Source organism: Rhinatrema bivittatum, chromosome 3 (genome assembly GCF_901001135.1).
Source record: "Rhinatrema bivittatum chromosome 3, aRhiBiv1.1, whole genome shotgun sequence".
NCBI lineage: Eukaryota > Metazoa > Chordata > Amphibia > Gymnophiona > Rhinatrematidae > Rhinatrema > Rhinatrema bivittatum.
The window spans coordinates 198880116-198891252 of NC_042617.1; positions in this window are offsets into that span (position 1 = coordinate 198880116).

Sequence of the window (11137 nt, forward strand, 5' to 3'; positions counted from 1 at the left end):
TCCCCATGCACTCTCTCATATACACACACACACACCTCTCACCCACCCACCCATACATACACACACCCTTCCCCATGCACTCTCTCATATACACACACACACACCTCTCACCCACCCACCCATACACACACCCTTCCCCACGCACCCTCTCATATACACACACAGGCTGTCACCCCCCTCCAACACACAAGCAAGCAGTCAGGCAGTCACCCACACACACCCATAGGGCCTATGCCCTTTTTCAGCCACCAATAGGATGGGGTCAGCCACCGTGTTCTTCTCCTCTCTTAGGTCGCCAATTGTGGGGAGGGCGTCATCTCCTGCTGCTAGGGCCATTCTTATGGTAAAAGTTGCGAGACTGGGCCTGCAGCAGCAGGAGATAACATTGGGATAAATGCGACTCCTGCTGCCCTGGGTTAGGGACATGTGTTGCCACTGAGTGGATCGGGCAGGGGTTTGGTTTATCCCTGTCCAATCTGATGTTTGTCTCTAGAGGCAGGGTGAGGTGGCAGCTGTGGTAGAGATAATTTTGGAGGGGAACTTTTTGCTGCTTCAAAATTCTGCCTGAGGCTGCTGCCTCACCCTGCCTCATGTTAGAACCGCCCTTGGGACACATGCGCTATCATTCTGACTCATGGCATGGATATGAGGTACCTGCATGCAGGCACTTTGTTGGTGGAAAATAGCATGCGTAGAGTTGAAATTTGCAATCTCTGGGGCCGAGCGCGCTGTTAACCTGCAGTTGGACGTGGGTTGAATAGGCGCTAATGAATCCCCTAATGCAATAAGGGGATTAGCACCTATTCAACACACGTCCCACGTGGAGTGAGTCTAATAGTGCTAATCAAATGCAAATGCATGTGATTGAGGCTATTAGCATTCACTCCAGATGCAAAAGAAAAAAAAATGTGCGTCTAGGACGCACATCTAGCGCTCAGTAATTAACGCCTGCCTGGAGCAGGCATTAATTGCTGAGCACTCCTTAAACTAGTACAGAAAAGCAGAAAAAACTGCTTTTCTGTACTGCCTCCTACTTAATATGGTTGCAATATTAAATAGGAGGAAAAACAAACAAAGTTAAAGAATAGACAAAAAAAAAAAAACCACTGGCAGTCGGGTGCAGGAAACAGACAGTCAAATGACAAGCACCTGTTTCCTGAACCCTCTGGCTGTGTGGAGTTTAGGAAAACCAACGCCAATAAAATCCGCGTCGGTTTTCCTAACCGCCGACGCCGATCGGGTTTGTGTTAGCAAGGAGGCACTAGGGGCACACAAGCAACCCCAGCGCCTCCTTACTAACGCAACCCCCTAATTTAAAAATTGCATGGTGCCCCCCCCCCTTGGGGGCACATTAAGAAAGCGGGCGCTGACAGCCGCTTTCTGCGCAAATTTATTGCATCGGCCCCTCTCTGTGTTATTTTCCTCCCCCTGCTCTAAACACTGCCCCCAGGAACACCTCCTATAAATGCAGCTAAAGGGGGACACAAGCCATGGAAAAACACACACGCTTTTATCTACGCTGAGAGGACAGTTTGCCGACAGCCAGGCTGCATAGGTAAAATTGCTACTTATTTGAAAAATTGTCCTTTGCAGAAATGCAGATCATGGCAGCAGCTAGCCTTAGGCCCATCTAGACTGTCCATTTCTGTTCCTGCCGCAGTGTCATAGATCTCAGCTTAGCAGTGGATTTTTCCCCTCCCTGCTTTATAACTAAGGATCTATTGTGCTAATCCCTGGCCTTCAATTTTTATTTTATTTTTTTATTTTTTACTGTTTTTGTCTCCTCCCGTTTCATAGGGAAGCTATTCCATGAATCTACCACTCTTTCCATGCAGAACTATATGGTCTGATGTTATGCCTGAGTCTTAAACCTTCCCCGGTAGCTTCATAATTGCAACCTTTGGTTCCAGGGCATTCCTTGGAAACCTCTGAAAAAGGTTTGCTTCCTGTGCCTGCCTTATACCTTTGAGGTATTTAAATGTCTTTCTAATATGTCCCCCCAGGCCCACCTCTGTCGCCCCTCTCCTCTAATGTATGTATAGTTAGGTCTTTAAGTCTCAGCTCATGTGGCTTGTGGGGCACCAGCTTGGTAACCTCGCTCTGGCCTGGTTCCAGCCTGTGCATATTCTTTCAGAGCTATGGCTCCAAGAAATGGGCACAATATTCTAGATGTGGTCCCAGATCAAGCTCCTTTATTTCACATGCTATAAACAAATGCTTACATTTCTTTGCAGAGTCCTCTTCAATAATGTTATTGTATCTCCTTTTCTCTTCCTCCAAGATGAATCCTCCTACTCTTTCTAGTCACTCTGGAAATGATAAATAGGTCAGTTCTGTTACAGGCTTCATTGCTTATCTTTGAGCTCTTTCTGTCTAATCAGCAGAGGTTCATATTACTCCTGTGTTTTTTGGGCTCTGGCTGGAGATTGTCTAAAGTTCTATAGATTTTCTCAAACAGGAACCATTTTTAAAGGGGACATTCAGGAGATCTGAATCGGTCAAAACAATTTTCATTAAGATCTGAAAAAAAGATTTTCAGGAAATGCATGCAGACATACCCACAAAAGGTTAATCAACTCTTCACAGACTGTATATGCCTTTATTTACCTTTCAGAGTCCTCCAACTGGAATATATTTAATCTGGCAAGGCTGAAATATACTGAACTGCTACAAGCATACAGCTTCCATTACAGTCCTTGGGATTGCTTATGATGCTTTATGTTTTTCCTGTAATAAAAGATTTGGAAAAAATACCTAGAATGTGCCATGCTGTTTATCACATGTTATCAGAAGCAACCTTTTGCTATTTACAAACACTACCCATGTTTTCCCCTGCCAAAGATGCTTTTAAAGCGACAGTGCCACTTTTCCCACATGGAATCATGGCATCCACCTCTGCACAGTGGTTTTGCCCTAATCATAATGTCATCAGTTCTCTTCACAACATGCTCACCTTCGCTTTTGTCCTCAACTAAGAATACTGACCGTTTCCTTCACTCTTGTGCTGTCTCTGTCACATATACATAACACACTTCCATTTGCAGCTCATCACTCAAATCTTATCTGCCATACATAATCTTAAACTACATACGTCATACATGAAATAACAGAAGAAATAAGGTAAAAGTGAAGACACACATCATTATTAACAAACCTAATCACAAAATTCAGCACTTAAACTTGTTGACTGTTTTACTGCCGAGTTACGAAGCAGCCACTGGCTGGGCCCTTCCATCAGGGGTAGGGGGTTCTCTCGGCCCTATCTAGCAGCTGCAGCAGAAGCATGTTATATGACTGAAAACGAAGTTCCCTGTATGTACCTGGATCAGTCCAGACTCCTGGGTTTTGCCTCCCCTCCAGCAGATGGAGATAGAGAAGTTTTGCCAGACTCTGCCGTATATACCAGGATGCCACCTAAAGTCCGTCAGTATTTCTCTGATTCCAGCAGATGGCGGATGCAAAACCTACAGTCTGTGAGCATACTTAGTGTTGGATTAGGGTTAGGTTATATCCTACCTAATCAGTTTAAAAAAAGAGGTATTCCCTGTATGTACCGGGATCAGCCCAGACTCCTGGGTTTTACCTCCCCTCTAGCAGGCGGAGACAGAGAAGTTTTTGTGGACTCTGTCATATAACCCTGAGGTGCCACCTAGAGTCTGTCTGTATTCTTCTGTCTCCAGCAGGTGGAAGAAGTGCTGTCCTGGAGTCTGGTTTGGTCAGGTTTAGGATTTTGGTTGTGCCTTTAATTGTTATTCTTGTTAGGCAAGGGTCAGGTTCAGTTTCCCCTTTCTAGCCTCCCAGGGGGTTGCCAGGTCCTGGTGGGGTCATCTGCCCTGGTAATAGAGGCTTTGGAGCAGAAGGTTGAGGACCCTGTAACTGCCCACTGCAGGTGATCCCGGGGCTCTCACCTTCAGTTAGACCTTGTACAGGTTTAGAAGAGAAAAAAAAGGGGGGGGGGGTTCTGTTTCTTTAAATTTCTCCTGCTCTACCGGCCTAGCTTTCTCTCCGCAGGTGTAGCATGCGATGAGGTTCAGACCACGGACAGCTCCCATCGGGTATTTCTTTGTTTTTTCGCCGCTCCTGCCGTGCTAAATTTAGGCTGCTGCTCATGCTGCGTGCGGCAGCGCGCTGCGTGCGACTCTCCCGTGCCGGTATTTGCATGGAATGTTTGTGGGGGGGGGAGGGGTCCTCGGGGGTCGCTGCCTCGGCAAAATTGAAGGGCAGTGACCTGCGACCGCGTCAGGGGGGGGCTGGGGTCCCAGTTTTGCTGCGGCAGGCCCCAGATCCATTTCAGCTGAGTGCGGGAACGGAGGCCATTTTAAGGACGTTCAGAGAGCAGGAGAGAGCAGCTATGGGGGAAGGGCCCCCGCCCCCCCCCCCCCATTGTCTCCACGGCCTAGCGCACCTGGGAGGGCCGGCTTAGATGGGGCTTGCGGAGGATTCTGTAGTGGATGCTGAAGGGGTCGACTTGGACGGGTCTTCTTCATCGTTCATCTCTGATTTTGTGACCTTTTTTTTTTATATACCATTTTCAATTATTACATATCAAGCATACATATCTTGAATTATCATACAAGTTATCAAATAAACATAAATAAACTTCCTTTCACTTTGAACAATAGCCCAAATTAAAAAAAAAAAATCAGATAACCTGTCTTTCCAGCCCTCTATTTCAGGGCCCAAAGAAACCTAATCTTTAATTTAATCAGAACATTAACTTTACTAACCTCGGGGATGGAATTATATACTCTCAAGAATAATGTTCACACTTATAGAGCTCTATCCCATAGGAACCAGTGTAGAGCTTAACCTGGGTTTTAATTTATTTTCAAGAAATTTGTCAGTTGCATGGGTTGTGTAAATACATAAGTATTCCCCTCTGACTTTATTATACATTTACAAGGGTGTTTTAAAATAAAAACATTCCCGATTGGGTCACCTGTGTTTTTAATACTAAGAATTGCTTCCTTCGTTTCTGTGTTGAAGGTGCCAGATCTGGGAAAAGCTGAACCCTACAACCCATAAATTATTTGGACCTACTTAAGAAATATTTCTTAAAGATCCAATCTTTATCCGATTCTAATATATGTTTCACTATTAAGGTTGAGGATACAACTAAACTTTCTTCAGATTGCTCTAAAATCTCATATACATTAATAGTATTATCTACTACTGGTCTCCTTTGTTGTAACTCTTAATTGTAAATTCCAAATATTCCTCACATCTGAGGATTTTGTCAGAGGTGGTAAATAATATAATTTAGAAACTATTGGTAAGGTTGGTTCAGCTAAATTCAAAACTTCCATTAAATATTTCTTCCACAGTTATAGTGGTGTTGAAACAGGGGTATTTGGAAAGTTAACACATCGTATATTTCTCATTCTAGCAATGTTTTCTAATTTTTCTATTTTCAATTGCAGTATCTGATTTTCCTTTATAAGTTCTACTTGTTACATCATTAACTTTTCCATATTCATTTTAACTTTAAGTAATTCACTTTTTGTATTACTATTATCAAACTCCAACAATTCAACATTCTTTTTTACATTATTTACCATAGTAACCACTGTTTGACATTTGCCCACAGATATTCTGATTATCAGCTCATTTATTGCCTCCATATATTTCCATGAAAATACCTGAGGTCTCAACAGTGATTTAAACTGTAATATACATAAAGCCCCCATTCACTCCCACCAGGGCCAGGATCGCAGCTCTCATGGGAACATATTCAGTTCCCTTGATATCAATCTGCACTATAGGTTCTACTTGCTGACCACCTTGTCTCATGGGAGACCCTTCAAAACCAACCCCTTTGGTTGGGTTTGGGACTTCAGGAGTCAGTAGGAGCCTTTCAGCAGGGTTTACCGGCGGTGTTTTTTCTCTTGGGGAGAGCGAGGTGACTAATTCCAGAACACCTGAGGGCTCATCATCCCTCCTCTCAGTATTCAATCCCCTTCTCCAACCCTCTACGTACATGTGCATCCATTGGACCTATTAATGAGACAGGCTCGGTTACATCCGAGACCTGACGCTCCCTAGCTCGTCTCTTTCGTGCAGAGTGTGGCATCCTAATACTTAAAAAGATAGAAATGCACTTGTTCTAGGTTAATTATTACTTGGTCCCTGCTTAAACATGGAGACCGGAGTAGAGAAAAATATTTAAAGCAAGGAGACAGTACCTTATTTAATCAAGTTGAAATAAACATAAGAAAAAGTTGGAGCTGTTGAGACTAAGCCGCATGCCCCTAAGGGGTGCGCGGCTTTGGTGACGCGCCGGCGGCAGCACACGCTGCAAAGGGGCCAATTTTGTACGTCCCTTTAGGCGTCGCCCATTGATGATGTCAGTGGGGGTAGAACCCGGAACACCTCTGTCAGGGCCGCAAAAGAGGTTCAAACCCCCAGTAAGTTCTCCGGGCCTTTTCTCCAAGCAGTCTCAGCTCACAGTCTCAACTTTTGGGAAGCAAAGGGGCCGATTTTGTAGGTCCCTTTAGGCATCGCCCACCGATGACGTCAGTGGGGGTGGAACCTGGAACACCTCCATTGGGGCCGCAAAAGAGGTTCAAACCCCCGGTAAGGCATACGGGCCTTTCTCCAAGCATTCTCAACGCACAGTCTCGATTTTGTGCTTTTAATGCACAAGGCTTTTAAGGCTCAGGGGCCCAAGGCGACCCGCAAGGCGCCCACATTAACTGGCCCATGGGATGGGTCTTCTTCAGCCCGAAAGCGGGTTCAGGGGCCAAAGGCCAGCAGAGCGCTGAAGGAGAAGCCTCCGCTTCGGTACATGATCTGCCCATTGGACAGCAATTCTTCGGATCAGTCAGATGAGGGAGAGTCTCCGTCACAAGCTCCAGATCAGGATCCAGAAGGAGATCCAGGTGCTCAACCCCAGCCGACCAAGCACATGGGTTCACCTCCGGTGGAGGGTGACGACCCTAAGGTGGTCCGCTTGTTCCGAAAGGATCAGTTGGGGCCCCTTATCCCGGTCATTCTGAAGGAGCTGGGAATTGAGGTTCCTCAGGACGATACCCAGTTTGGCGCTAATATGGATCCGGTGATGCTGGGACTCCAAGGTCCGGCTCGGTCTTTCCCTTCCACTTATCTGTGACTGACCTTGTGTTTAAGGAGTGGACACTCCTGATCTGGGGTTGAAGGTAAGTCGGGCCATGGATAAATTGTCTCCGCTCCCAGGGATACGCTGGATCTGCTGAGAGTGCCAAAGGTGGATTGCGGTCCGTCTCTCTGCTGTGACGAAGAAGTCAACTATCCCGGTGACGGGAGCCACAGCCTTGAAGGACTTGCAGGGCCATAAGTTGGAGGTCCAGCTGAAGAAGATTTCGAGGTGTCCGATCCTCGGGTCCGGCCGCTATATGCAGCAGTTTTGCACAGTGGGCCTGTCTCTGCTGGGTCCAGGATTTATAGGCAACCGTGGGCACTTTGGACGCCCAGGCTCAGCAGGCTGGGAGGTTGAGGCTGCGGTGGCTTACAGTGCGGACGCGCTTTATGATCTTTGCGGAACCTCTGGGAGGACGATGCAGTCTCTGCAAGACGGCCTCATATGGTTGCAGAATTGGTCAGCGGATGTTATTTATTTATTTATTTATTTAGAGCTTTTTTATACCGACTTTCTTGATACAAATCAACATGGTTTACAGAGAACAAGATCTTAACAATAACAATAACAACAACCAATAAATATTAAACTATAACCCAGAGGAAGTAAAAGTTACAATAAAACAGGGAATGCAACTGGGAATTGAAAATGAAAAGGGGGAGGAAATCGATACTAAATACAGAAATGTAGGTGGGAGGCATTGAATGGCCTATTTCTAAATTATGTCATGCTGGGGCGAAAGTAAGGTTTGTCTAGGTTTGCAAAAGTAGTGCTAGGTAGATTATGCATTATGTTATTATGTTTTCTCCAAAATGCACTTGAGTTCTCTGCTCTTCCAGGGGAGACTGCTGTTCGGGCAGCAGTTGGAAGATATGATAAAGTCGCTGGGGGAGAACAAGGTCCATAAGTTACCGGAGGACAGACCAAGGACGCGAGGCTCTTTTCCACCAAAATACGTGGAACCGGTCCTTTCAGGGCTGGCGGCCCGCCAGGGAAGGAGTTCCCCAAGCCCATGAGGGTCCCAAGTCCTCTCAAAGAAGTGTGGCCGGTTCACTCCTCAGTTCCAAGAATAGGAGGCAGGCTGTCCTTATTCCTGGAGGAGTGGACCACTGTAACATCGGATCAATGGGTCCTAAGTATAATCGAACACAGCTACGCTTTAGATTTTGCACGTCCAGTCCACGACCGCTTCATGGTATCACATGCACGTACTGGTCAAAAGCGTTAAGCAGTACAAGACACCCTTAGCACTTACAGGATCTGGGCGCCATAATTCTAGTTCCGGCCGGAAAGCTCAGGCGCAGGCGTTACTCACTCTATTTTATTGTGCCGAATAAGGAAGGCACGTTTCGCCCCATTCTCAATTTGAAGAAGGTCAATCAGATGCTGAAGGTACCTCGTTTTCGCTTGGAAACTCTGCGCTCAGTGATAGCATCCGTACACAAGGAAGAGTTTCTAGTGTCATGGACCTGACGGAGGCTTATCTGCAACATACCCATCCATCCATCTGGATTTTCAGAAATACCTGCAGTTCGTGATCCTCGGACAACATTTCCAATTTTGCACTCTTCCGTTTGGTCTAGCGACGGCGCCCCGGGTTTTCACCAACGTAATGGTGGTAGTGGCGGTGGCCCTGCGGCGCGAGGGCATATTGGTGCATCCCTATCTGGACGACGGGCTGATTCGCACAAAGTCAGAAGCCCCATGCAGGACTGTGGTCCAGAGGGTGCTACAGAAATTGACCACCCAGCCTCCTTAGGCTGGGTGGTCAATCCCAACAAGAGCTATCTGATTCCTTCCCAGTCCTTTGAGTTTCTGGAGGCCAGGTTCGATATGGTCTTGGGCAAGGATTTTCTTACAGAAGAGAGGATTTCCAAATTGATTACCCAGGTGGAATTCTTCAGGTCCATGCTTCGGCCCAGGGCCTGGGATTACATGCAGGTTCTGGGATCAATGGCGTCCCACACTCCAGCTGGTACCGGGGGGGGACTTTGCTCATATGCAATCTTCTTCAATCAGCATTGCTCACTCGCTGGAGTCCCTGTCCCAGCAGTTTTCAACTTGGTTTACCGCTGACGGACATCGATGCGTTCCAGTCTGCATTGGTGGCTTTGCCTAGCTCATTTGCATCGGGGAGTTGGACTTGGAAATTCCCACATGGATCGTGGTCACTATGGACGCCAGCCTCTCTGGATGGGGAACAGTGTGTCTGGGATCGGCGGTGCAAGGGCAATGGACAAAGACGGAATCTTCTTGGTCGATCAATCATTTGGAGAACAGGGCGGTTTCGTTGGCGTTACAGGCCCTTCTTCCCTAGTGGAGGGACAGTCAATGAGGGATTCTGTCAGACAATGCCACAGCGGTGGCCTACAATCAATCGTCAGGGAAGAACCAGGAGCCGTCCAGTGGTGACAGAAGTACAGCTGTTGATTACCCTGGACGGAAGCAACACCTTTACAAGATAGCAGGCCTCTCACATCGACAGGGTGGACAATGTGCAGGCCGATTTTCTCAGTCGACACCAGTTGGATCTAGGGGAGTGGGAACTCTCAGACGAGGCTTTTCATCTTCTGTGCAATCGTTGGACCATGCCTTCCATTGATCTCATGGCGACATACTGCAATTCTCATCCTCGATTCTTCAGTCGACAAGAACGGGGAGCAGTATGGAAAACCGGAAGAATAGGGAGTAGTATGGAAACCGGGAGAATGGGGAGTAGTACGGAAACCTTACTCCTAACTCTATCAGATACAATTCTAAGAGGTTTTGACAATGGACAATGCTTCATTCTAATCCTACTTGACCTATCCGCAGCCTTCAACACGGTCAAACATAATAGCCTAATCAACCAACTACAAGAAATAGGGCTGACGGACATAAAACTAAAATGGTTCATTTCCTTCCTACATCACAGATTATTCCAGGTAAACATCAACAACATCAACTCAGACCCAATTCCACTTGAAACAGGCGAACCCCAAGGTTCAGCATTTTCGGCAACCCTGTTCAATATATACCTCCTCCCTTTATGCCAACTACTATCGAGTCTCGGAGTCACATACTTCATGTATGCCGACGATATACAAGTAATCATCCCCATATCAGACAACTTAGAAAATACCCTCAAACTTACAGCCTCCTATCTTAAAAACATAAAGATCCTCCTAAACCAAATGAGTTTACGCCTCAACATGAACAAGACGGAATACATTCTGCTTGAAAGAAAAATCTCTGAAGAAAATACCTATAACACCATGGTTCTAGACGATATCATCATTAAACCAAGAGAAAACCTCAACGACCTAGGAATATGGATCGACCCTGAACTTAACTTCAAACATCACATAGCCATGAAAATTAAAGAGGGCTTCTATAAATTACAGATCCTTAAGCGCCTAAAACCACTTCTTAACCCACCTGACTTTAGAACCATACTTCAATCTCTGATCTTCTTAAGCTTCGACTACTGCAATGCCCTACTCATTGGACTTCCCAAAAATACCACACACCCACTCCAAATCCTTCAAAATGCCACTGCAAGAATTCTCACCGGACAAAAAAAATTCGATCACATCACACTAACTCTAAAATACTTCAGTGGCTACCAATTGAAAAACTGATAGAATACAAAACACTATTGATCCTACATAAATCTATGCACAACACTGAATTCACCACTCTAAAGAACATTCTTCATCATCATAAACCACAACGAAACACAAGATCCACAAATAAAGCATTATATGCAATACCCCCAGTCTCATCCGCCAAACTAATCTCCACAAGACAGAGAGCTCTATCAATAGCTGGACCCCTGCTATGGAACACACTACCAGAATACCTAAGGATGCAAGACAATGCAAAAATATTCAAAAAATCACTAAAAACATGGCTATTTCAAAAAGCCTACAAAGATGGCATTGGTTAAACAACACAGACACAAGAATTCCAACAACACGATCACACATATAAAACCATGCACTTCTCATACTTCATGATTTGAAAACACTGCACTTTCCACCC